At 39.4% G+C, this 26,399-nt stretch overlaps 1 pseudogene; it reads right to left on the bottom strand.

The window, feature by feature from the left end:
- Positions 1-2,996: 2,996 nt before the first annotated feature.
- On the bottom strand, positions 2,997-12,202 carry LOC147887778 (tRNA 2'-phosphotransferase-like; annotated as a pseudogene).
- Positions 12,203-26,399: the final 14,197 nt, after the last annotated feature.

The raw sequence follows: 26,399 nt of genomic DNA, 5'->3' as shown, positions 1-26,399 counted from the left end.
GTTATGCACCAAGTGTCAACCACCTATTATCCTTGATGTAATGACCTAGTTGAGTCAACCAACAAGGATCTCAAGTCTATCCTAACAAAGATGGAAAACAAGCATCATGAAGATTGGTACACCAAGTTGCATGCTACATTATTGGACATATCATGTAACATACAAAGTGGCCACAAATATGACTCCATTCAAGATGGAATTTGGTTTAGAAGCAATGTTCCCTCTAGAATTTCTTGCTATGAGTCTTTGAATAGTAGGAGAACCTAAGGCAATCAAGAGGCAACCAAAACACCTTACATATTTGGATGAACTGAGTATTTGAGTAGCTTAGTTGTAGCAAGTGATACCCTCGTGATACCATGGGGAAGAAATGCTTAGCATGACTGGCACATCGTGCTAAAGAAACTAAAGAAAGGAATGATGGTTATCTTATAGAATGCCAAGTTGAGCCCCCATAAACCCAACTTGAAGCATGGATGTAATGGACCCTACTATCTTCTTGAGGCTCAAAGTAATGGAATGTTGTAACTAGTTGATTTACAAGAGTTGTTTGATGGTCGTTGAGTAAAGCTATACTAAGTGAGCACCGACTTGATTACAATGTTCAAATCTAGATTTCATGCAGATACTCCACATCAATTGAGAGTGCCATTATGGGACATAAGTGGTAGTCATCATTCACTTAACAGGTAGTACATGGATGATGAGGCAGCACCTGTAACAATAATGTGTGGTTTCAAATGAGGTCACAAGATGTTGGGCTATTTAAACAAGAAGAAAGGCTTTGATAAAATTGCTATACTTTTTTAGTGCATTTTTTGCTCTTGTAAGATCTTCTAGTCCTATTCTCCACACTACATCTTCTTCTTTGCTCTCTATGCAGAGTTTTTAGCCATTGCCTCTACTATTTGTGTTCTTGTTGTCATGGCATTATTGGAAATTCAATGCAGTAGTAGTTCATTGTGTATGCAAGCGTATATGCATGAAAACTTCCATGAGCACATATGGGTGTGTATATAACAAAATTGATGGTGCAGGATGTTGATGTGAAGTCCAAGTCTAATTGGAAATTGATGTGTATGATCCATAAGTGATTTGTGTGATAGAAACTCAGGGGGCTCACCTCTAAAAGTTTTAGTGTACCACGTGCATTCAAAAGGAGGGGTATTTTAATCCCACTTTTAAAAAAAAATTAATAGCATTATAGTTACAAAAGGGGTTTTTTTATTCAACTTTAGAAAAAAATATGTTAGTCCATAAGTAAAGAGGGGTAGTTTTATTGGGGAGTAAATTTTAGTTGAGGGGTTTTCTAAATACCCCATGAATGCGCGTGATACCTAGGATTTCTTAGTGGTGCACCTCGTGAGTATAGAAATGATCTGAGTGTGGTATGTGTGTGATCCAAGTAACACATGTTGTTGAATGCAAGTAACATCCATGCACACACGAGAGAGAGAGAGAGAGACACAGAGAGAGAGAGAGAGACAGAGACAGAGAGATTATGCAAGTCAACACTCTTTGCAACTTGTGTCCTCTCTACAACTCCTCACTTTGCAACTTATATCCTCTACTACAAGTCCTCTCTTTGTGACTTGTATTTGTCTACAAGTCCTTATAATCAAAAAACAAATGAAATGGAGAGAGAGAGAGAGAGAGAGAGAGAGAGAGAGAGAGAGAGAGAGAGATGTATGCAAGTCAAAAATCTTTGTGACTTGTTTCCTCTCTACAACTCCTCTCTTTGCAAGTTATATCCTCTCTACAACTCCTCTCTTTATGACTTGTATTCTCTCCACAAGTCCTTGTAACCAAAATGAAGAATATTTTGAATGTTCTCTATGTACATCTCCCAATTTTTCTAACCAAGTAATCTTTTCATTCCAATCTTTGTTGCAATCATGCACTTATGAGATATCCACAGATAAATAGTGGGAGTTATTCACACCACAAGCTAGACACCAATAATCAAATCCCTTTACTAATAGTGTAACCTCTTTGTTGATGTTAGTAATAAAGTATATAAAGCTGACCTTTATATGAGAGCAAAAATCTAGAGTGAACAATGAATGATTTTACAAGTTGTGGGTTTGAAACATGGTTGCATCCACGATGATGAGGAGAAAAGCGTAGATGATATAATCATATGCCTTACAAAGGAAGTACCACAACATGAGAATGATACATGCAATATCAGCAAAAATGGCACACAAGCATAGGTCTAGTTCAGAGAGAGGGTAGCAAGAGTTAAGATCCTGAGGCAAAGACATATGCTAAACGGTACACAGATTTGGATATCATGGCTGTCTGATCTGATGATACAGATATTATTGTATACAGATGACATAGTCCTTCTATCTTTCTTAGTGGTTGAGGAGCTCACCCCGATCCATTTCAAACAAAGAAGTAATGAACTCACTCAAGTAAAGGAAGCATGCAAAGAAAGAAAATAGGAGGTGTATCGAGATGGGAAAGCATTGATAAGGACTTTAAATCCAAGCCCAAAGACTTTCACTCTTAAATTGATTTTGTAAATGCCGCACCTTATGATAGTGTTAGAATGTAGGTATGCCCTATAATAACATGGGAGGAGTTGGCTTTGTGCAATCCCCTGATTCTCTAGTTATCAAGATGTAGTAGGCCACCTTTTTGTTATTTGCACATTGTCTCATAGACCCGTTAGGTCTTCTATAGATGTCAACTGATCTCTCTCTCTCTCTCTCTCTCTCTCTCAATTCGCTTTCTAATTTGTGTGGTTCTTCTTTTCCCATAAATGATGTCCATGAACTCACACTTGCTCCCACCTATAAGGTTAGAATTTTCAAATTTTAGCTTATATAAAATTTGTATATTAACTTTAAGTATGCTTAAACCCATTGGAACCTTGAAAATGGTAGCATGTGTTAATGTTTGTGACTATATTGGGGAAAGTTTCACCTACTGAGATACACTTCTATAGTTGTGCTCTTGAAACATTCATCCAATGACCTACACTTCTATAACTATGTTCCCCTCCTATTTTTAACCTTGAGATTCTTCTTTGCTGGCATACATTGGAAGGACAATAAGAACTCGGTGTCCAATGAGGAGTCCGAACAAGAGAAAGGTGCCCAGTTACAACATTGTAGTTTGTTGAGAAGCATGGGAGATGGAAGGTCATTCATTGTTGCTGGCACTTAGAGATTTGATCTTGGGCACATGATATATACATGGACGTATATGGAAAAAAGCCACACTGTTAGGACGTGTAGTTTTAGTTTGCAAAGATGTTCTTTCTACCTTTGTGAATCGACTTCAAGTACACTTATCATCATACATGGACAAACCCATGAAACCCCAGATAGTGTCTCCACTGTAACAGAAGCGACTCTCTTGGATGCATTGGAGGGAGCATGATAGATATTGGGAGAGCAAGTCAAGAATCTATCAGATGAAAATGTAGCTCTTTTCAAGGAGATTTAGTGCTACAAAGTGCAATGATAGACGAAGATGCACAAAATAATGTCACGAGTGTGACAAGCATAGTTGAGAATCTTGAACAACATGAGCTCACGCTTGAGGCAAGAGTGCATGGATTAGAGAATAGTGTTGGATGGGGTGCATGTAAAGGCATTGTGATGTCTATATATTACCATCAATCAAACCAACCTTTTTTGGTGTAGACCTTACCTAACGGGTAGTGGTGATGCTATTATGCCCCATTTGTCAAAAGTAGTTTCTCATGCATCTACTAGTTTTGGTTCCACATTCAATGGGCATATTTGTTTAATAAAAACATCTGAGCAAGTGTAGTCCCAAGGTTTTAGAAGAAGTGAATTTAATCACTACCTCTACACTAAAAGGGCTAAGCATAATAGCCTGATACTCTAGCACTTTATGTGGATGATATGCTATTGGCTAGCAAGAACATTTATCACAACTACATGCATTGAAGGCTAAGTTGCATGAGGCCTTTGACATGAAGTATTTGGGACCTGCAGGTCATATTCTTGGTATGCGCATCACACGTGACTGGAGTAGGAAACTCCTTTGGCTTTCAGAGAAGGAGTATGTTACAAAAGTGTTGCAGCATTTCAATATGGAGGGGAGGAAGGTAGTAAGTACTCCATTGCCTCCATATGTGAAACTGAGTCAGGAAGATAGTCCCAAGTTAGATGAGGAGAGGGCCATGATGGCCAAGGTCCTTTATGCATCATTGGTTGGGAGTCTTATGTATGCTATGATAGCTACTAGACTGGACATGGCATTTGCAGTGGGAGTTGTTAGCCGGTATATGGCTAATCTAGGAAAGAGACACTGGGAGGTAGTTAAATGCATCATTGGGTACATGAAGGGTACCAAGGAGATGTGCATCTACTTTGGTAGAGGAGATATGTGTGTACTTGGGTACACAAATCTAGATTATGCAAGGCATGTGGATAGCAGGAGATCCACTTCTGGTTATGTGTTCACCTTTGCAGGTGGTACAATGTCGTGGATGTCTCGTGTATAGAAATGTGTTTCTTTGTCTACCACAAAGGTTGAGTATGTTGTAGCCACAAAGGGTTGCAAGGAGGCTATATGGCTTGATCTACTAGTGGGAAATTAGGGGATTCATATAGGTGTACCAACATTGCATACTGATTCCATGAGTGCTATTGAGCTACTAGAACAGAATCCGATCTTTCATGCAAAGACCAAACACATTGAGATTCGGTACAATTTCATTAGGGAGGTACTAGAGGACAAGCACATAGAGCTTGTTTAGATTCACATAGATGATAACCCTGTAGATATGTTGACGAAGAGTCTACCTAATCAGCGGTTTGCAAGGATGATTTTTTCATGTAGTATCATTAAGAAAAACTTTTGTATTGGCATTGAAATGTTATATTCCATAATAAAATTAAAAAAGTTAAAAATTATCTAATATTTGAAACTTTTATCCAAAAAGATTTATAGTTTCGCCAGGAACTTAGAAATTCAAAGGAAAATATACAAAATTATACTATGTTTCTTCAATATGATGAAAGTAAAAAAATTAGCTTGATAAACTTTAGCCAAGATTTTATATTAATATAAAGTATAGCTTTGATAAAAACATCCATGGCGGTTTGAGTATTGTCGTGTATTGATCGGCATTGGATAGTATGTCCACTGGTTGTTCTCCCTTAAAGGCACATTAGTCTTTAAGTGGGAGGTTGTGGGGGTTAAAGGCCACTGTACCTTAACCTCGGTTATGTATAATACTCAAACACATATATATATGGATGACATATAAATTAGGGTGTTCTACACCCACCAAAACTTCTGTGGCTCTCTTCTGGTTCTCTCCCTCTCTCACCCTCTTTCGTTCTGCTTCCATTGAGATAACTCTCAATTTTACTCATTTCTTAATGACGACTCCATGTGGTTGACCTGTTGGTGCTTCAATTTACAATCTTCTCCTTTGTGTCCTAGCTTTTTGCAATGGTTACATTTTGGCTTGTTCTTTAATCTAGAATCACTTTGATAGTGACCCATCCTTCCACAATGGTAACAATTCTTTGTCGCTTTGCTAAACAATGCTTGTTCTCCATGGTTGCTATTGCATGTTGATGTAGATGTCAATGTAGATTCCTTTAACTCTGATGACACACATTCCTCAAATTTTGGACCTCAAAGATTCTTCAAGGTTGTTTCAATGCATTGTACTCTTTAGGCATGCTTTTAAGGAGGATTGCAACTGCATCCTTTTCTCCTACTTTTGCACTATGCCTTACAATGGGGTCATGATGCTTTTGATCTTGTTGACAAGTTGTGCCATAAATTCATGGAATCTCATCTGCAAACCATAGAATTCAATCTTAAGATGAATTTCTTGGTTCTTTGCTTTTGCTCCAAACATTATGTTCAACTCATCTAATGCATCTTTCCCATGATCCTTAGAGTCTATGTGATGAATTATATTCAGACCCAAAGTGCAAGCCAAGGAGTGATAGCGCCGCTTCGTCTTTTTCTTTCCAGGTTTCATTCTGTGTAGTGGGTATTTCCTCTTTTACACAATATTCAAAATCTTTTGGTTCATAAATAGATACCTCATCTGTGTTGCCCAACTGTGGAACCCTTCCCTAGTGAAATTTTCAATGGTTGGGGTGCGTAATGCCATTGCAAAAGGTTTTATCAATTGAAAATACTTTCAATATTGGTAATCTCTATTTGCATGCAATACTTCTGATGTTACACGTGCGTAGGGCTCTAAAAGATTATTATTTTCCCTTTTTGTATCATAGGCAAATTCTTCCTAGATTGGAAGATATGGCTTGTTAAAGTTTTGAAGAAGAAGAGGTGTCATTGTGGGTGATGTGGCTATGCACCATGTGTTTGCTAATTGGGATGCTATTTGATTGAGTAGATGGCATGGCTATGCCACATGTTAATTGGTTGAGATGGCTATGATGACTCACTATAATGATGTCACTGCACCACTTGTCCTACTGACATGGTAGATGGGGTGCCATGTGGCAAGTTGCAAATGGAGATCATCGAGTTGGTGAGCTTATCTTCCTAGTCATCCATCATGCGAGAGCTCTTGCTGTAACTAGAGCTCTTGCGGTAACTTTTCTTCTTTGTGTGCTGATATCCTGTTGTAGCTTGTTGTTCATTGGGCATAGCTTCTGCTGCTTTTGCTGGTTGGAGCAACGCCTTTTGTTGTTTGGCTTGTAACTCCACTAATCCAAGTGAGACTTTTCCTTAATCAACCAATTAGCCCCCATGTTTGTCAGTCAATTTCATTCTATCATTGCTATTCACACTCATACATAGCACTTGAATAGATTTGGCATTGGTAAGTTCATCAGATCAAAGATCTGTGCCACTTGACAGAGTGATCATCCTCAATGATCTATTGATCATTGTTACTTTTTTTACACTACAAAATTCATATAAGTATCAAAATTATGGTCATTTGAAATTGTGCCAAACTTTGTCTAAGGAGTGGTAAAAAAGATGATGTGGCACTATCTGATGCTCATAGTATGTGTCCACATGTTGGTTTATAAATTTTGCTTATGTGGCATAGTTTGCTTAGATGGCATGATGATGTGGCTAAAGATTGTGCATGTTAATGTGGCATGTTGATGATGTCGTAGATTATTATGTTGATTGGACTTGTTGACATGGTAGGATGATGTTGATGTGGCATTGTTGAGGGTTAACTAGGCACCTAGGCTAAGTCTTAAGCTAAGTATGGTCATAAGTAGTAGTTAGGAGGTCAGGGGTCATGTGGGAGTTAGTACTACTCTAGCATGTTCATTCTTGATGTAATTGTTCATGCATAATATGTACTAATTTATAGAATTGCACAATTTTGCATCGTGTCTCTTTTGTGTTCTCCTCTTCTGAATGAATGAAAGTTTTCATATTGGCGGAGCAACCACCAACACATTTGGCGATCCTGCAGTTGGTTCGTGTTCAAAAGGCCTTAGCATTGAGGCAAATGGACAAAATCTGCTAGGTTGTGGTCTTCATGGCCCTTAGGAGCGGCCTGGGAGAGGAGCAGTCTTGATGGCAAGCAGTATATGGAAGGAGTACTTGTCCAAGTTTGAATGAAGAGAGAAATGGTGATAGATTTAAGAGATGAGAATTGACAGGAGATGTAAGCAAGGATGGGGATGTTGCTACCGTTCTTGTTCAGCTTGTCATGGATTTGCCCCTCATGCATGTGGGAGCAAAGAAATCATCCAATAGATTGATTCCTTTGTCGAGGGCAGCCGGCATGGCAACTCTTTGCACCTTTCAGGAATAGGCCCCTTTGTGTGAGTGCACTTAGACTTGGCATGCTTTCTGCTTACCTTGACTTGGAAGTTGGAATGACTTCTTACTGAGTCATAGTTATCAATGGCTTCGTGGCAGTGGGAATCTTTCCTTCCTTATCATTGGTGCAACGCAAGGAACAAAAAAATGAAAGACAACAGCAACAATGGAAGCAACCAACATGCAAGCCCCAAAGCAAAGCAATAAGACTAAAAAGGAAACGGTAGCATGAGCTTGGCAACATCGCAAGTTTGCCCTCATGAGAAGCTTTAGTGGGGAGGAAGGCTGGTATGTTTAGTAACATGTTCAAGGTACATTCAGCTCTAAACATTTTAGAACTTCACGTTTCCAACCATTAATATGAAGCAAGCACAAGCATACACAGTCGGACAAGAGTCAGAAAGGTGAAAAGTAATCCAAATACACCTTTCAGCAAAGAACAATCTTCAACATTGGAACTACAGCCAATATACTCTCCTTCCATTCAGGAAGATGGATAACTGTCCTCTAAATCAACATAGGATTAGCCTTTAGCTTGCCAAAAGGGAATATGCAGGCTGAATACTATTAGACAACAGTTTGATTGTTACATATCAAGAACCCTTACAAAGAAGATCTTAAAATGAGTTATAACTGCCCACTATGGGTATTTGTAATTGCCACTGATGTATATGACTTGTGACCTTCCAAATTCCACATGACTTTGACTTAGCCTAGGTGCCTAACTACCCGTCAACACTTGGCACTCCCGGTGGATTACAAAAAGATGAAGACTCGAACCCTTCCTAACCTCCATGGTGTAGGTTTAATAATTTACTATTGTACCATTTCATCGCTACATGCCAAGGTTGGGAACCCATGAAATATAATGCCATCCATGCTAGTTCAAAATGAATAAGTAGAACCATGCATGAATAAACATGTTCAGATTCCACTGGCATGGAATGAATAGATTGCCCTGATCAAGCAAAAAGGAATAGGTCGATGAAGTCCAACATCCGCAACATGTGTCGATGTCAAGTCCTCAAAGAAATCCTTCATTTTTCTTTGAAATATTTGCATTTGTCTTTGATCAAACCATTGGAATACTAAATTCTGAATGAGCTTTGATCCCTTAGTTGAATTCTAATTTTTTACTAGATTCTACCACAGTTGGACTATCATCAGACTACTACCGGACTCCAATATGATTGTCAAAATCTTTCCAATTACAGTATCCAAAAACACAACCATAAAGCTGATATAATTCAAGAATATGTTATCCAGTCGGATTTTGAAAAATGCATAAGAAATAAGAGAATAGATAGTCAGACTATCATCAGGCTGCTGCGGTGGGACTGTCGGATTGTTTGTCCACATAATGCCAATTGTTTAATCATTATTTCCTTGAGTAAAGGATCACTACAAATACCTTGATACTTTTACAACTTCTTTTTACTGAGATCATACCAAAAATCCATCTTTTGGACTATTTCCAACCTTCAAAATGCATCTGACCTTCATCATACTACTAGAAACCTGTCAGAACTATTTGCTGAGTTTCTGTTTGTTGTTTTTCCTTTCCCCAAGTTTGCATTTGCTGTATTTTTTGACCTTGAACACTTGCCAAGTGTCGGAATACCTTTGGTATGAAGTAGAGGTGATTAGGGAACTCCTCCAGGCTATTTTGGCTCCATTTGGGGCTCTTCTAGCTCCAGGTTAAGCTCTTCCATTTACCCTCATCTTTCATCCTTTGCATTGTATGAATATCAGCATAAACATCAAGATCATCTTTGTTTGCATTTGTTTCTGAATTTATAGTTTGTGCTTTGCAATCAAGTCCTCCCAACCAATTGGATCTTTGCCAACAAGGGGATCTAAATATAAACTAAAATTTGATTGCATAGCATCATTCTTTGCATCAATATAATCATCCTCAAACTTAGTATAAGTATAAAAAAATATCTCGGATGTGTCATCCATCAAATCTGGAATTTTTGTTTGTAAAATCACCTCAAAGGATGTTTCCTCACAAACATTGTCTGCATCATTTGCTTTACCCAATAGCTAAGCTGAATTCATTTGCATTTTGCCATTTGAAATATGAATTTCTGTCAACATTATTGGTTGCATTTCATTTGACTGTGGAACCACAAGCCAAGTAGAGGGATGATTGTAGGTGATGTTGTTAAGAATGTGTAAATTGTGGGAGAAACCAACATCGATTAAAATCAAATGCAATCTTCACCAATAGGTTCAGGCATTCAAAGGCAATAGCAATAATGTAATTCTAAAGTTTGTAGGCAATTTACTTCATTAAAAAATTGGCATATTTGAACTAGGATACTACCAATTAGATAATTTCAGCATCAGGGCAAAACAAGTTCATGGAATTCTCATCACCAAGTATCATTATCTCATTTCAAGCTCAACACAAAGAATGTCGTAGCAGAGTAGATCAGTTCCAATAACTTATGCAGTTTAATTAACATTGAAAGCATTTTGGCAATCCAGTGGCAAATCAAATCAAGGTACTTCATCTTTTTCCATCAATGGCACCTTCAACAAATGACAAGTCAACAACAAATTTTTTTAAAAACAAGCACACATATTTTCTATCGATTAAGGAAAATGGACTCGCAAGATTTTATCAAACATTGATTATTTAGGTTAATATCAACTTAGTGTACAATAGAATCTTTGTGCAACCCAAAGAGAAGCAGTAGTCATCTCAAGAACAAACATCTAAATTAGCAAAGACCTTTATGTAAAGCATTTTATCAATCAATCAATCAATCAACATTTTGTGATCACTCAAGTAATTTTATCAATAATTGGTGTTCAAAAGAAGAACACTTGCTTTAAGAAAGCACTTCATTTGACATAACATAGGATTTCAATGATCTTTACAACTAAACCAAGAAAAAAACATCAATTACTCAACATTAAAAGCTGCAATCATAGTAACAACAAGACATATGCATCTTCAATGATGGACCAAAGATAGTGCTATCTACAACCAAGGCTAAAAGATGGACACAAAATGTGATGCCACAAAAAAGGTGCACAAAGGTGACATGTAGCCTTAGCACACACAACTACAAGAAAGCAAGACAAGAATGCCCATCAACTCATAGTTGCAACTCCCATCTTCATTTCAATTGTGTTGAAAAGCCATCCTTAACCACCATCCTTAATGCCTCACAACATTCAAAGAACTTAACATAACATAGAGGGGTCACATGGTACATTTCCACATGGTAGATAGGGTTAGTTAACCCTTATGTCAAGATTTTTACACATGACATTGTGCTACAGCAAAGACGCCACCCACATGGCCACATAATCAGCCACATGGAGTGCCACATCAATAACCAACTCATAATTCCTGCTATTGGTTGCTCCACCAACATGAAAACTATCATTCATTCAAAAGAGTAGGACACAAAAGAGACATGATGCAAAATTGTGCAATTCTGTAATTAAGTACATGCCATGAACAATTACATCAAGAATGAACATGCTAGAAGAGTTACTAACTCCCACATGACCCGTGACCTCCTAACTACTAGCCTAGGTGCCTAGTTAACCCTCAACTCAGGTATGCATCAAACTCAGTTACAATTTTAGATTTAAATTGGATCTTTTAGATTGCCTTTAGAAAAACAATTCAATGCTTCCTACTCAGGCAACACCCTTCAAAAGTTGTATGTAGGGCTAAAATGTGCATTGACGGTGGCAAGCCTTGGCCTCCATCTCATGAAGACATGAAACACATGCCCTCTTCTCGAGAGAGCCTCAAACCACAAATTTTGTCATGTATATTGTCGAGCACCTAGAATAGAGACTAAAATTTAGAAACTAAGTTTCAAAATTCAACACCAAAGGGATGATCTATCCTATTTTCCATTTTACAATTTGTTTAAATTGCGTCCTTGGCACGATTCCATCAAACCCCTCTATCAAAATCACTCCATTCTTGTCAAAAAGATATAGCTTCATTCCATCCTGCAAAGTCATGCACACAAATAGGAACATCATCCGTGGAAGAGATAGGTTTCAGTAGCTTATCAGATTCAATAACCTTGATACTATGGCCTTGATTTGCCCTTATAAGATGAACACCATTTTCTGTTAGGAATCCAAATCATTGCTTGTTGTCCTACTCTATAGCTTTGTGGACATCATCGACAGTGAAGACACTCAACGGCAACCCTGTTTGAATTTTTATCCCAAGTTTCAGCAAATTCTCTACCACAACATAGCCATCCTCTCGCACTGGGAGATTTAAATTCCATTGCCGCAAAATGCTTGTCTCATAAGTCTACCAAGATTATAAATGTGATCCTCTTTTGCAAGCCCCCTCTATTGTTTACACTCTACGTGTCCTGTGATCTAGAACTGTCTCGAAATCCCTTTCTAAATTCAACCACTTCACTCTTTCTTCGGTTGTCATAGTCGTTACCCTTTAAGGCTCTTCGTGATTGTGAAGCCAAGTTCATTTGTTGCTGCACTTTTGCAACTTTGGCTTCTAAAATTTGTTTGTTTGCTCTGCTTGGCTTCTCTGATTCATTTCTATCTTGCACTTGATTTCTTGTGAAGTTATTGTTGCCTTGTCCCTTCTGTGAAGATAGTGGGAGAGAGGGAAGGAGTCTCACTTGCAGCTTTCTCACATACACAATGGGGGAATACACACAAAGGTGGAGGCTGAAAATAGTTTTCCTCTTCTTAGTTGTGAAAGCCAAAAAGAACTCTAGTACAAAGAAATAGAAGAACCCTATCTGTGGGTCTCAAAACCAAACTCAGCTAACTAAGTTGGCATACTAACTGAGCCACGAACTAGAGTAGATAAGGATAGCTGTCATCCAGCTATTATTCGTGGGTGGTGTACCAACCGCATCTGTAGCTAACAAGCCGGTGACATAAATGCACAACGGTCACCCTGGCATATCACGAGTGGAGCTCGATATCTCAACACTCCCCCTCGAGCTCAATCCCAATTCCTGCACAACACCAACCAGATCTCTGAACTTGCGCAGCTTCTCTGTGCCCAATGCCTTCGTGAATATGTCAACTACCTGATCCTCTGTGCTGACATGAACTAGATCAATAAGACCTAGTAAAACCTTCTCCCACACATAGTGATAATGCACCTCAATGTGCTTTGTTCTAGCATGATAGACTGGGTTATTTGCAAAGTGTATACTACTCATGTTGTCATAATAAATGACAACTGGCCCATCTGTAGACTGATGCATATCATATAGTAGCTTATGCAACCAAGCTACCTCACATGCAGCCATTGCTGCACCCTTGTACTCAACCTCTGTGCTCGACAAGGCAACTGTAGGTTGTTTCTTGCTGCTCCAAGTGACTGTAGCACTCCCAAAAGAGAACACATATCCACTGGTAGATCATCTATCTGAAATACTACCAGCCCAATCAGCATCAGTGTATCCATGCAATTGTATCTAAACCCTAGCCTCATAAAATAGTCCATACTGCAATGTGGACTTCACATACTTGAGTATGCGTCTAGCCGCATCCAAATGCGGTTTCCTTGGAGCCTGCATACACTGACTTACCAATCCAATAGCATAGCTCAAATTTGGCCTGGTAATAGTCATATAAATCAAACTTCCTACTATGCGTCTGTACATAGTAGGGTCTTCCAGAAGCTCACCTGCATCTGTGCTCAGCTTCACATTCTGCTCCAAAGGAACTGAAATAGGCTTACAGCCTGTCATCCCATATTTGGACAGCATGTCCAATCCATACTGCCTCTACAAGATCTGTATCCCACGGTGATCTAATCACCTCGATGCCCAAGAAATAACGCAGCTCTCCCAAATCCTTCATCTCAAACTTTTGCTTCAATAGCATTTTCACATGAAGGATATCTTCATCACTATCACCTGTGATGATCAAATCATCAACATAAATGACAAGCAGCATAATACCTTTCTCTGTTTTTCTCACATAAAGTGAGAAATCTGCCTTGGAAATCTGAAAGCCAATAGTGACAAGATACTGTCCTATCTTGTCAGACCATGCTCTAGGTGCTTGCTTCAAGCCATACAAGGCTTTCTTCAACCTGCAAACAAACTCAGGATGAACAACATGAACATAACCTGGTGGCTGCTCCATAAAGACCTCTTCTTGCAAATCACCATGCAAGAAGGCATTCTTTACATCCATCTAATGTAAAGACCATCCCTTTGATGCAGCCATAGCAATGACTGCTCTTACGGTTGCCCTCCTTGCAACCAGACTGAATGTTTCTTTATAACTCGGGGGATTCACTCTTCATTAAAGGGGGACGTCACCTGCGTGCATGAACTTCAAGAAAACCCCCTATTTAAGATCCACGTAGGATGATAAAACACCCCTATTTAAGCTTATAAGATACCACCAAAATTCCATTATGTCCCCCCCTTTCCTTAAATCTACATTCTTTCTCAAGCATTTAGATTACACAATAAGAAAATTTAGGTTACTTTCCCTATGATTATTTAAAACCATACACAAAATCAAACTTGTTTGGACTAGTTACCCAAGGTAACCTATATTATGTCCCCCCTTCTTAGATATGACATGGTCCCCCTAGCTTAAATTCAATATTGGGGAAAAAAAAAGGGCCCCCACCCCTAATGTATAAGCTTATGCCTCATTTCAAAAAAACCCCCTATTGTACACTCACATGATATTATAAGTTTCCCCCTGTGAATCCCCTGGGCTTTATAATCAATGCCATATGTCTGTGCATACCCCTTGACAACTAATCTTGCCTTGTATCTGTTCACAGAACCATCTGCATTGTGCTTGAACTTATAAACCCACTTACAGCCAATTGCATTCTTGTCTTTAGGCAAAGGCATCAATTCCCATGTAGCATTTGCTTCCAAGGCATCCATTTCTTCATCCATGGCTTTCTCCCATTTTTCTTTTCCCATGGCTTGCTCAAAGGAAGTGGGTTCTGGTTCCTGTATCACTTTGACCATATAGGCATAGTGAATGGCTATAAATCCATCATATTTCAGCCTATCCACAGGATATCTAGCTCTGGTAGACCTGCGCAAAATAGGCTCACTTCCAAGTGCTCTCAAAACATCCCTGGTCTTCCTTACTCCAGGTGTAACAACAGAAGGAACACCCAACTCATCATCAATGCTCTGTTCTGAGCCACTGGATTCACCATCCACATAAGAGTGACCTGCATTCACATCAAACATGGGCTGATCTACCTTCTCTTTTCCTTTCGTGATACCTGCGTGCCACTATCTGCATTGCTTTGAGGAGATTCTCCTGATCTCAATCTGCCTGTCCATGGCGAAGTATGTGAACCACTGTTAGAGGACACTGCAGGTCCACTGATTAAAGCTTCCATGAGGATTAAATCTGACCTACAAGCCCTATTCAACCATTTGACCAACAGAAACCAGGTTCTTGGTGATGTTCGGGACATGAAATACATCAGACAGGTATTTCTTTTTCCCATCCTGCATAGGCAAAGGAATTTTACCAATTTGCACAATAGGATGTGCAGTATCATACCCTGGTCTTCCTTACTCCAGGTGTAACAACAGAAGGAACACCCAAGTCATCATCAATGCTCTGTTCTGAGCCACTGGATTCACCATCCACATAAGAGTGACCTGCATTCACATCAAACATGGGCTGATCTACCTTCTCTTTTCCTTTTCGTGATACCTGCGTACCACTATCTGCATTGCTTTGAGGAGATTCTCCTGATCTCAATCTGCCTGTCCATGGTGAGTATGTGAACCACTACTAGAGGACACTGCAGGTCCACTGATTAAAGCATCCATGAGGATTAAATCTGACCTACAAGCCCTACTCAACCATTTGACCAACAGAAACCAGGTTCTTGGTGATGTTCGGGACATGAAATACATCAGACAGGTATTTATTTTTCCCATCCTGCATAGACAAAGGAATTTTACCAATCTGCACAATAGGATGTGCAGTATCATCACTAATCTCCACAAATCCTAGTCTTTCCATTTTCCTTGCATCCTGCATCCATTCTGCATGACCTGTCATGTGGTTTGATGCACCTGAGTTAACATACCACACATCATTTCTTTCATCTGCACTTGTCACAGAATTGGTCATGTGCTGCACCATAAACAGATGCTCATTTATGTCATCACCCTGTCTACTAGAAGACGCATAATTGCCTTGCTGCAATTTTCCATTCATAATGTCATTCTTCTTTTTGTAGAAGTCTTTAGCCATATGACCCATTTTACCACAATAGTAGCATTCAACATTGCTGTTTGCATTTTGGCCTCTCTGCCATCCACCACGGCCTCTTTGGCTCCCCTTGCCTCTAGAGTTACCACGTCCTCCTCCATAGGACTGGTTTTCTTGAGTTTGCTGCATATTTTGATTTCTACCACGGCCTCCAGATCAGCCTCCTCTACCTCTGCCTCTACCTCTTCCAGCATTTGAGTAGAAGACGGATTCTTTTGAAGTTCCTGCTGAAGAAGATGCACCCCCATTTCTCTGCTCTTTAGAAATTAGAAGAGCAAACAACTCCTCAAAATCAGGAAATTTTTCACGCACGGCAATGGATGTCCAGAACTGTGCATAATCCTTTCCTAGACCATTTAAGGTCACAGAAACTACATCATCATCTTCCACTAGCGACCCAATGGAAGCAAGTGCATCTACAATTTTCTTCACCTTCATGTGGTAGTCATTGATGCTCATATTTTCTCTCTGCACATTGTGCAACTCCTGCTTGAGCTGCATTTTCCTGGCTTGCGTATTTGTGCTGTACATTTTTGCCAAAGTATCCCATGCCTCCTTTGGCGTACTTGCATCCTGAATATGCACAATCATAGAATCCAAAATACTGATAGACAGCCAGTACATAACTTTTCTGGCTCTCTCATGCCATCCTTTAAATGCCTGCATTTCTTGTTGATTGGGAACATTAGGAAGAATTGGTTCTTCTTCATTTCCTACTCCCAATAGCCTTTTCCCATAAGGAAATTCGTCATTCTAAATTTCCATGCCTGGAAGTTGTTCTTGTCAAGCTTTTCAGTGACAATCTGTGAAAGAGAATCAGATGCCATTACAGAACACAGCAAAATATTCTCTCACTGCAAAAAAAACAGCTTTTGCCTCACACGGACAGATCTGCAAAACTGACGAAAGTGGTATTTGACCACACAGTCCCTTCCTAGTGATGATTTTGCATCAACAGGCAACAAGGATGATTCTGCAACTCCCAATATATCTGTGGCAACTTTTCACCGACCAGCAGAGAAGTGGTCGCACAGCAAAAATAGGGCCTTTTTCTGAGTGCATGTGAAAAACTTCTACCTTCAAAACGGGCCCCGAAATGGCCCCGCAACATATACTGCCCTCTCGCCACACCGCGAAGGGCATCTCAATCTGAGACAGTGCACTCTTGCACTTCCGACTGTGCTACCTGCAGAGATTTGCTCCCAAACTCGAAAAAGGAAAGCAACACGGGTTGTCTTACCAGGACACCGCGAACTTGGTTTGCTTTCTTGAGCTCCTTACCACGAACCAAGCTCTGATACCATGTGAAGATAGTGGGAGAGAGGGAAGGAGTCTCACTTGTGGCTTTCTCACATACACAATGGGGGAATACACACAAAGGTGGAGGCTGAAAATAGTTTTCCTCTTCTTAGTTGTGAAAGCCAAAAAGAACTCTAGTACAAAGAAATAGAAGAACCCTATATGTGGGTCTCAAAACCAAACTTAGCTAACTAAGGTGGCATACTAACTGAGCCACAAACTAGAGTAGATAAGGATAGCTGTCATCCAACTATTATTCGTGGGCGGTGTAGCAACCACATCTGCAGCTAACAAGTCGGTGACATAAATGCACAACGGTCACCCTGGCATATCACGAGTGGAGCTCGATATCTCAACACCTTCGTATGGTTATGTTTTGTTGCTACTTGTCGCTAGCACTTTGTCTTTAGTTTCCTTTTGCTACAGAGGTTGATTCATTTGGTGTGGCTTAGCAAACTAATAAGCCACAAGAGGTGCTTTTGATGTTCGTTTTTTTCTTCTGTTATGTTGAGGGGTATTTAGGCAACTAGGCTAAGTCAAAGTCATGTAGAAGTTGGAAGGTCACAAGTCATATACATGAATGGCACGTACAAAGAACCATAGTGGGTAGTTATAACTCATTTTGGGATCTTCTTTGTAACGGTTCTTGATATGTAACAGTCAGACTGATGTCTGACAGTATTCAGCCTGCATATTCCCTTTTGGCAAGCTAAAGGCTGATCCTATGCTGATCTAGAAGACAATTTTTAATTTTTTTGAATGGAAGGATAGTATTGTGGCTGTAGTTCCAATGTTGAAGATTGCTCTTTGCTGAAAGTTGTATTTGGATTACTTTTCACCTTTTCGACTCTTATCCGACTATGTATGCTTGTGCTTGCTTCATGTTAATGGTTGAAAAGGTGAAGTTCTAAAATGTTCAGGGTTGAATGTACCTTGAACACATTTGGCGATCCTAGAAATACTCCAAGGGCACGAGCAAATAATCGGATCTTGCTGTATCCTCGTGAATTGTGGCCATATGGCTGCAAGGAATGAGCGTATAGCAAAGTTTGTTAAGTCTTCTTGATATTCCAACGCTTATATCTAAAGTTTGGTGTAGAATTATGAGTTTTGGTCTTCAACAAAGTTGTTGTAGACAACTTCAAGAGCAACATTTTATCTTTTTGTTTCGTCTTAATCCAAGTTTTCCATAAAAAGTTAAGGCTATTGCAAGATATGACAAAAATTCGAATTGTTTTCGGCATTCTGTTGAACTGTGGTGGCTAATTTCAAGGGCGAATGTGGATCCTCCTCAGTTTTTACCTTTAGCATTGGGTTGCAGAGAAGGAGAAAGATCTGGAAATTTTAGCAAGATGGTCGTGAAGAGAATCAAAGGTCAAGATGGTCGTGAAGAGAATCAAAGGTCGCAAAGGTGGCAGAACCATTTTTGACTATAGTTTGATTTTCATTCCATTCCGCCTGTGATATGGACAATTTTTAGTATTTTGGCCCTAACTTGAGCATCCGATGTCTTTTTGGGGTGTTCTAATGCTCAAAAAAAAGAGAGAAACAAGCTCTATACGTTTTTATAATTACAAATCTGATTTAAGATGGTTAAAATTGTCAGTTTTGGGCACCTTTAGAGCAACTCATGCTTGTAGATTCAAACAATTCTTGAAAAGGAGGATTGTTCCTTCTCAAATTCATGATAGATAGAGAAGACAGAAGCTGCTTATATGATAGCCTATTGCTGTACATACAAGAGATTTGATTCTTGGAAATTTGTATCTCTTCAATATTGCTCATGGAGGTGCAAATCTGATGTCATTCTTGGTTTACAATCTGCTCGCTTTTCCACACACAAATGGATGCAGAAGATGAAGTATTCTCCTCTAAAGCATGAAGATTCCAAGAGGTTGTCGGGTTGTCAGACAAGTGGATGCAGTTTTTATCATTAGGTTGTTGGGTGACAGTCCGACCACATTCCAACCTGCTTGCAATCCGAACAAAGTTTGACCATTTTTCATCTATTTTTGACTTGTTCTTCAAAATTCAACTTGACAACATGATTGTACATGGTATCACTTTTCAATACATGTTTTCAAATTCAAAAGTGTCAAAGATTGGCTTGTTGGATTAAGGTCCGACTTGTCTGCAGTTGTCAGAAGACAGTCTGACACATTTTCAACTGCAAAATTCTCAAATCTGACTCATCTAAAGCATCAATTGGAGGTACATTTGACTCTCTTATTTTTTGTTTCTATCAACAACAAGTTTCATATTTTCTACTCATATCACGGCAAAGTCCAAGAAGAAAAGTTTGAGTAAGCAATGTACTTTATGTGGAATTGCTAATCATGGTCCAAAAGATTGTTATCTATATTTTTTCATGCATTGCAAACAACTCAGTCATCGAAGGAAATATGAGGAATGCATACACCTTCATCTCTCATCCTATGCACATAACTCTCTCCATTCATCATATCTATATCTTGTACAACTATAAGTAAATAAAAGTGCACCTTGTGGAACTTCAGAGTGCAAAAACAAGCCTCATTATTCTCTTGACAATGTTTAAGTCCTCCAAAAGAGTATACCTAGGAATACAGGTGTCTATCAAAGTCAAATGACTCTTGCATGGGAACTTGAATCGTTGTCTCGATTTTTACAATGGCTTTGTTATCACTCAATCATGTTTCTTACCTTGCATCCTCATAAAAGTGTTGGCATTTCTCAAAACACAATATAGTTTCCATACTTTTTCTATTAAGTTCAAGGCATTTTGTAACTGGCACAATTTTTGGATCCATGATCCTTGAATGATATATGGACTTCTAGGTATGGTTACACATCCAAATATGCAAGAATCACATTGTCTTCTCCTCACCTTCTCCCAAGTGTAGCCTCTTTCAATATTAACACCTTTGTCTTTATTATGATGAGGGATGAGCCATCCTCCTCAGTAGTGTCACCAAGAGCATATCTTTCTCACCTATGGGAATGGATCGTGGCTTCCATATCAACACCTACATCTTCATCAAATAACACATGGGCCATCCTACTTAGCAATGTCAACAAGAACATGCTTTTCTTCCCTATGGAGATCGATTGTGGCTTCCAATTGCAGCTCAATAGATCTAAATGAGGAGTCAACAAAATGGTACCACCATCTACACAATTGTTTACAAAGTGGTGAAGGAAATTTCCTTTTAAAATGCATAGAATTGGCCTTTTTTATGTTACTTTGAAAAGTATAGTGATACAATATCAGATCTTTTGTGGGGAAGTCTAAAATAGGTTGCAAAAGATTTACAAAATCTACATAAAGTATGAAAACTTAACAAAAGAATGAGTGTAGTACAAATAAAAGAAGGAGTGTAGAACAAAGTGAATACACATAATAGTAAGTACCCGACTTTTCTTACCAGCTTTTTGTGTGCTTATTGTTGTCGGTTACTTGAGTTAGACATTAGCTATAGTACAAAGAATTGAATTGATCTAGCATGAAATTTCTAATGATTGTCAATAAAGGCAAGAAATTAGGAATAATGTCATCGGCTTGTGCAGTTCATATACCAACAATGGCCATATGGCCAACATTGCTAGCACAAAAGAAGTCTGATTTTTGACTCTTTATATACATATATTTATGCTCTAAGAGATCAAAAGCATTACATATTTAACCAAGGACAAGGTTTGCATGCCTTAGGGGTGCACCTAAAATAATGTAACACTAGGAGATAGGAGGGAGATAGGAAAGAATGGGTTTGAATCTAAAGATTCACAACAACCTACATACATAAGGTTTTTTAATTCACAAAAAACAAGAAAAAGAATATCTTTGAGTTTACATAAGAAAGCATGTTTTATTCAAGTTTTTTTGTGTGCTTAATCGATTCATCCTAAGACCTTTGCACAAAAGTCAAGGGGAGGAGGGGTACTAAAAACACATTCAAGGTGGGTACAATAATGGCTCACCATACCATTCCTGTACACGACTTTGTTTACTCAAATTTATTCAAAAAGTCTAAAAGTGAGATCCACTTTCATTATGCTTCCACTAAGTCACACATGTGCAAAAAGAATAAACATGACCTAGACTTTCATTATGTTTTCACTAGATTACAATTGTGCATATCAAAAATCAATGATGGGATGGCCAAATACATCTCCAAATGACCCTTGTTCCTAGACACTAAAGATACAAGATGTAAAACGGTTATTGAAGCTAAGGTAGGGCAAGTGCTTGGTTGTGTTGAAGCCAAAGGGAAAATTTGTGTTTTAAACTCTCCTGCTTACCTAGGATTAATATGAGAAAATTTAAAGTCAACCTATATAGTTCACGCTACATTCTTGCATTTCATGAATGTAGCTCTTAGGAGAGAGAAAGGCTAACTTTCTTGAGATCATGACAAGTTATACACCCCTAACCAACTAAGCACGTGTGTTGAATCCCTAAGGACAAGCGTTAGGCTCCTCTTTAAGCAACTGAAGAACCTTAAGTTTGGTACACATATGATATGATAAATGAAGCCCAAGGCTTATATTGCTAGTAAAAGCCTTTGAATTGACGTCAAATGTGAATGTATCATGATTAAAATGAACGATTGAATCTTTTTCAAACATATTATGTTAATATGGAAGAGGGTGCACTTGTAGTAAAAGACAACATGCTTCTTGAATATTTAGATGTGTAACCATACTCAGAAGTTCATAAATGTTTTGATGATATTGTATCCAAAATTGTCCCAACAAAATGCCGTAAACTTAAGGAAAAATGTATGAAAACTCCGTCGTGTATTGGAAATGCCAAATTTTAGTAGGTTCTCAAAATTTGCTATAAAAGGTATTCTTAAATATAGGAATCTTTTGCTATAAAAGGTATTCTTAAATATAGGAATCTTTTGTGCATATTTTTTTCCATGTCATATTGTATCATGGGATTTTCCATAATGATGGAAAACTTTCCCAAACTTTTATGTTAAAAAAGGAGTATTCATTTTGTTTTATTTTGCATGTAATATTACCCCACTTTATTAGCATTGCCTCCTTAGAGGTAGTGCTATAGTGGAGGATTAGAGCTCCTTTTGTGAATTTCCATGCGTAATTAAAAAAAGGTTAATGGAGTTCATTTATGGAGATTGTCCTACAAAGCTTTTACCTTCAAGGCTAATATTGCCTTTTCATAGCTCAATGCCTAAAAAATTCGTTCGCTTTCTCTTTTGCATCCAAAAGTGCTTGCTCCACCACTATACTAGGAGAAAGTGCCCACACGCACTTGAGCACTGTTGTATACAATAGCTTATATGGAAAGAAGCCACAATTCGTACCATTGTATTGTCTACAAAAAGTGAGCATGTTATATTATTGTTCATTGTCTGGCCTTTATTGATGAAGGGCATTATAAAACTGGCATAAGATCGAGTCAAGTCTTGCACCATAGATTTAGTACCTTCACTCAAATCGTGAAACAGGATAGAAATAACTGTGATGATAAGGGTCCATCCAATTTTCTTTGTTGCAATGAATAATTTCTTCTTTTTGTGAAGGTTTCTCCCATTGTTTAGTTGAAAAAAGCATTGATTTCAACAATTCCCATTTCTATGGCCGCTTTGATTTTGTAGTTGCAAAATGGCTACAAGGGATTGTGCTCTCACATTGTTGATGTTGTTCATCCTCTTGGTGCGTTGTTGCCATATTATGAAAGCTAAGTACCCAGACCCCAAGAGGGTACCATTTTGATGGAGTTCTAGAATTCTATTGTCAAGGACCTATCCTACTCACTTTGCAACATGGCATCCCAACACCACTGCCCTTGTTGTTCTTCTTCATGTGCTCCTTGGAATGATTCATAAATAGCATCATTGTCGCCTCCTAACGGCTTGTTGCTTGTCGAACTTCTCTCTTGAAGGTTTCATCAATTTTTGGGTCGCTGGAGTTATGATCCAAACTCGTCGATAATGGCAAATGGCACACTATAAAGTGACCGCTCCTTTACATGCCACTTTATTCATCAAACTGGTCAAATTGGTAACAATGGCGATCACGTGGTCAAATTGCCACAAAAAGCATGGCACCTTCTGCTCTCCTTTCTGTTGATAGTCGAAAATTTGGCGACAATCATTAAGAAGGGTCGGTGAAACTAGCCCTCAGCCTACCAATCGATTGCCTGCTTTACTAGTGTCCTCCCCGTACTCGTCTGATTCCCTATACCATTTCCCCTTAGCGTGCCAATTGCACCACTTTACGATAGGTCAACCTCTCTTTCAATTGCCTAAGGGCCTTTACATACCGAATGTTGCAAAATGAAAACTTGCAAAACAAAATCTTGCTTTACACACTCGTGGCATTTCTTTGCCATCCTAGTGTCCACATCATGCATGTGGCTTGCCTCTACGTGTGGAGGGAGACGTGGCTCCTCAAGTTCGACGCTCAAGATGCAACCAATCCCACCAATCTCGCTTTTTTTAAAAAAGTTCCCATGAGTCAAAGTGATGAAGATTTCCTATGCAGTTTAATGAATGACATGGTGGTGACTTCATGACCTACCATCTCATAGCCGCTGTGTCCAGGCTAGACGCAATGCCAGGCTGGTCACGATTTTTGGCTATCCACAAGTTAGGGCCTTAGCACATGGATGGGACTAGCATGGGTTTAGGATGGGAATCTTTTTGTCATCATTACACCCATCTTAGACCAAATGGTCTAGGATGGATTTAGAATGGAAGTAGCCATTTTTTCTCCCATCCTGAACCATGGCCTCTACACCCTGGCAACCAAAATGGGTTCCCCTTTTTTAGGGATTCCAAAACATGTGAGGATGACAAGTGTCCTTGTCCCCACCTCCTAAACACATGAAATGATGCCATGTGTCATCTTCCACCTAAACCCATCCCTAGCTTTTTTTTTGTTAGCATATGGTGGGATGGGAATAGGATAAAAATATGCATGGGACCACACTTGGGACCACCTTTTTCCCATTGCCATCCTATTTCTTCCGGTATGTATGGGAGTCCTAAGCTTCGGCATGCTTATTAGATTGAAGGGCTTGAACTGGGATTGATCATATTTTATAGGGCAATACCCTCTTGTAGATCTTTGCATTTTGCTCATCAGGTGCCAGTCCGCAGAGTTTGGGAGCCTTCGATGGGCTTATCGCCCTGATTCTTTCCCACAACACTTGAGGGCTCCCAAAATGTTGTGGGATAGATTCAGTGCGATAGTCTTTCCCACAACACTTGAGGGCTCCCAAAATGTTGTGGGATAGATTCAGTGCGATAAGCCCATCGATACCGGACCTTCCTCAGAATTAGTAGATGACACCCATTCTATTCGGATGGAGCTTTTTTTTCCCGAGAGAACGTAAACTTGGAGCTTTAGCTATCGCTATGGTGGCCTTGGTTGTAATGCTTGTGTTCGGGACGGAACGGTTTGGCTTTGCCAGTACTCCATGAAGTTGAAGAGGTCAGGCAAAGATAAATGCTTCACCAAGCTTCCTACGAGAAGCAACTAAATGCCTCACCAAGCTTCCTACGAGAAGCAACGGGATTGTTTCAGTGAAGGGCAACGTTTCAAGACTCTCACAACGCTTCTATGCCTCCTCTTCGCTAACATCCAAGTAATGGCGGCTAGAGTTTGGGACAAGGAGAAGGTCGTAGAATCGGAGAGTAGTTTTGAGATCTTGCAAAGGGGAGGATTAGAAACGTGGTGAGAGTCTTGGATGTTGCTTTAACGTGGAGGTGAATCTTGTGGCTAATGTCAAGGGATTCTGGACCAAAAGCTAAAAATATTGCATGGAGTGGCGCTGGGAGTCGAATACCACCATCCGGATGTTACACTGCTACATCAAGCCTGAGAACATACTCTCAGTTCTTACTTTCGCATTCCAAAGCTGCTGAATGGCACCACTTTCCATGAGCGATTTGCCTCGGCTACTTTGCTCGAGGTCTTTACATTTCTCCTTCCAGTAGATATGGCTTGAGATCTAGGGGAAGAGGGTGCATTTCTATTCATGTGGGTTGAAATGTTAAGTAATAAGTTCGTCTCTTACTAATAGATGAACATGTTGAGTTCAGTAAATGGGCAAATCTCTCCCAATCTATTTGTACACATAAATTCCCGACAAGCCTTTTGGTCTTTTGGTGCTTGAATGGGTAGTGGCCCCTCTATCTAAGCGGTGAGTTTTTTAAGATTTTCTTAGCTAGAATGAGAGGAAGGTTGCCACAATGTATATCTGCCCTGTCATGTGGCTGCATGTTGGAACTAGAGCTCCTTGTGCTTGGGAGCGTATTTTTGTCTCTCCCCTCTTCAACTACAAGCTAGTCGCATGCTACTTTCCTTGGTTCCTGCTTTGCTTTCCCAAATCCTCGCATCACACAGCTTCAGGCCTGTAGTCTCTGGTTTGTTTCTGCGTGTAAATTGAGGCAATGATTTATATTCCCTTGTTTTTCGTTGCCAAGTTAGCATCCCCTTATTTGACCTTTTGTTGCATTTTGACATGACAGACTATGGTTACAAATCAAACCCTACTACCAAGGGGGACGTTAACAGCTTTGGAGTATTCATGCTCGAGGTCCTAACCCAAAAAAGGCCAACTTGCCATGAAATACTAGAGGAGCGTTATAGCCTGGTGTCTTGGGTATGATTGGCCCACCTGCACGTTGTGCTTGCAATTTTCAATACTCTAGGGCTCTCTACAGAAGTCACCGTACACTTAGCACAGTTAGCACTCCTGTATGCTCAAGATCTGCCCACTAATCGACATACGATGCTTGACATCTCACGATTATTTACAGATCTTTGTAAGGAAAATGTGAGAGAGTATCCCAAGTTGTGGAACATATCCACCACCACCTCTTCCCACATTGTCACAGATTTTACAAGGTCATCAAAGTGATGTTCATGTTGATATCGTGGGGCCTCTTGCATGTGGTTCTTGAGATGACGATGCCTTTGGTGCAACTCTTGTATCACTTCCGTGTTTCTCTTTCAAGAAATCAAGAAATATTATGTTTCCTTTTATCCATTTAACAAATTTACAGTATTAGTGTTGTGGACGTCTCCCTTTGGTAGTTTTTCTTTCTTGCTCTTGACCAAGC

This window comes from Dipteris shenzhenensis, chromosome 22 (genome assembly GCF_047967505.1).
Source record: "Dipteris shenzhenensis isolate YYH24624 ecotype China chromosome 22, Dip_SZ_1.0, whole genome shotgun sequence".
In the NCBI taxonomy this organism is placed as follows: Eukaryota; Viridiplantae; Streptophyta; class Polypodiopsida; order Gleicheniales; family Dipteridaceae; genus Dipteris; species Dipteris shenzhenensis.
The sequence above is the reverse complement of the archived record's forward strand: the minus strand, read 5'-3'. Positions and strand labels throughout refer to the sequence as shown.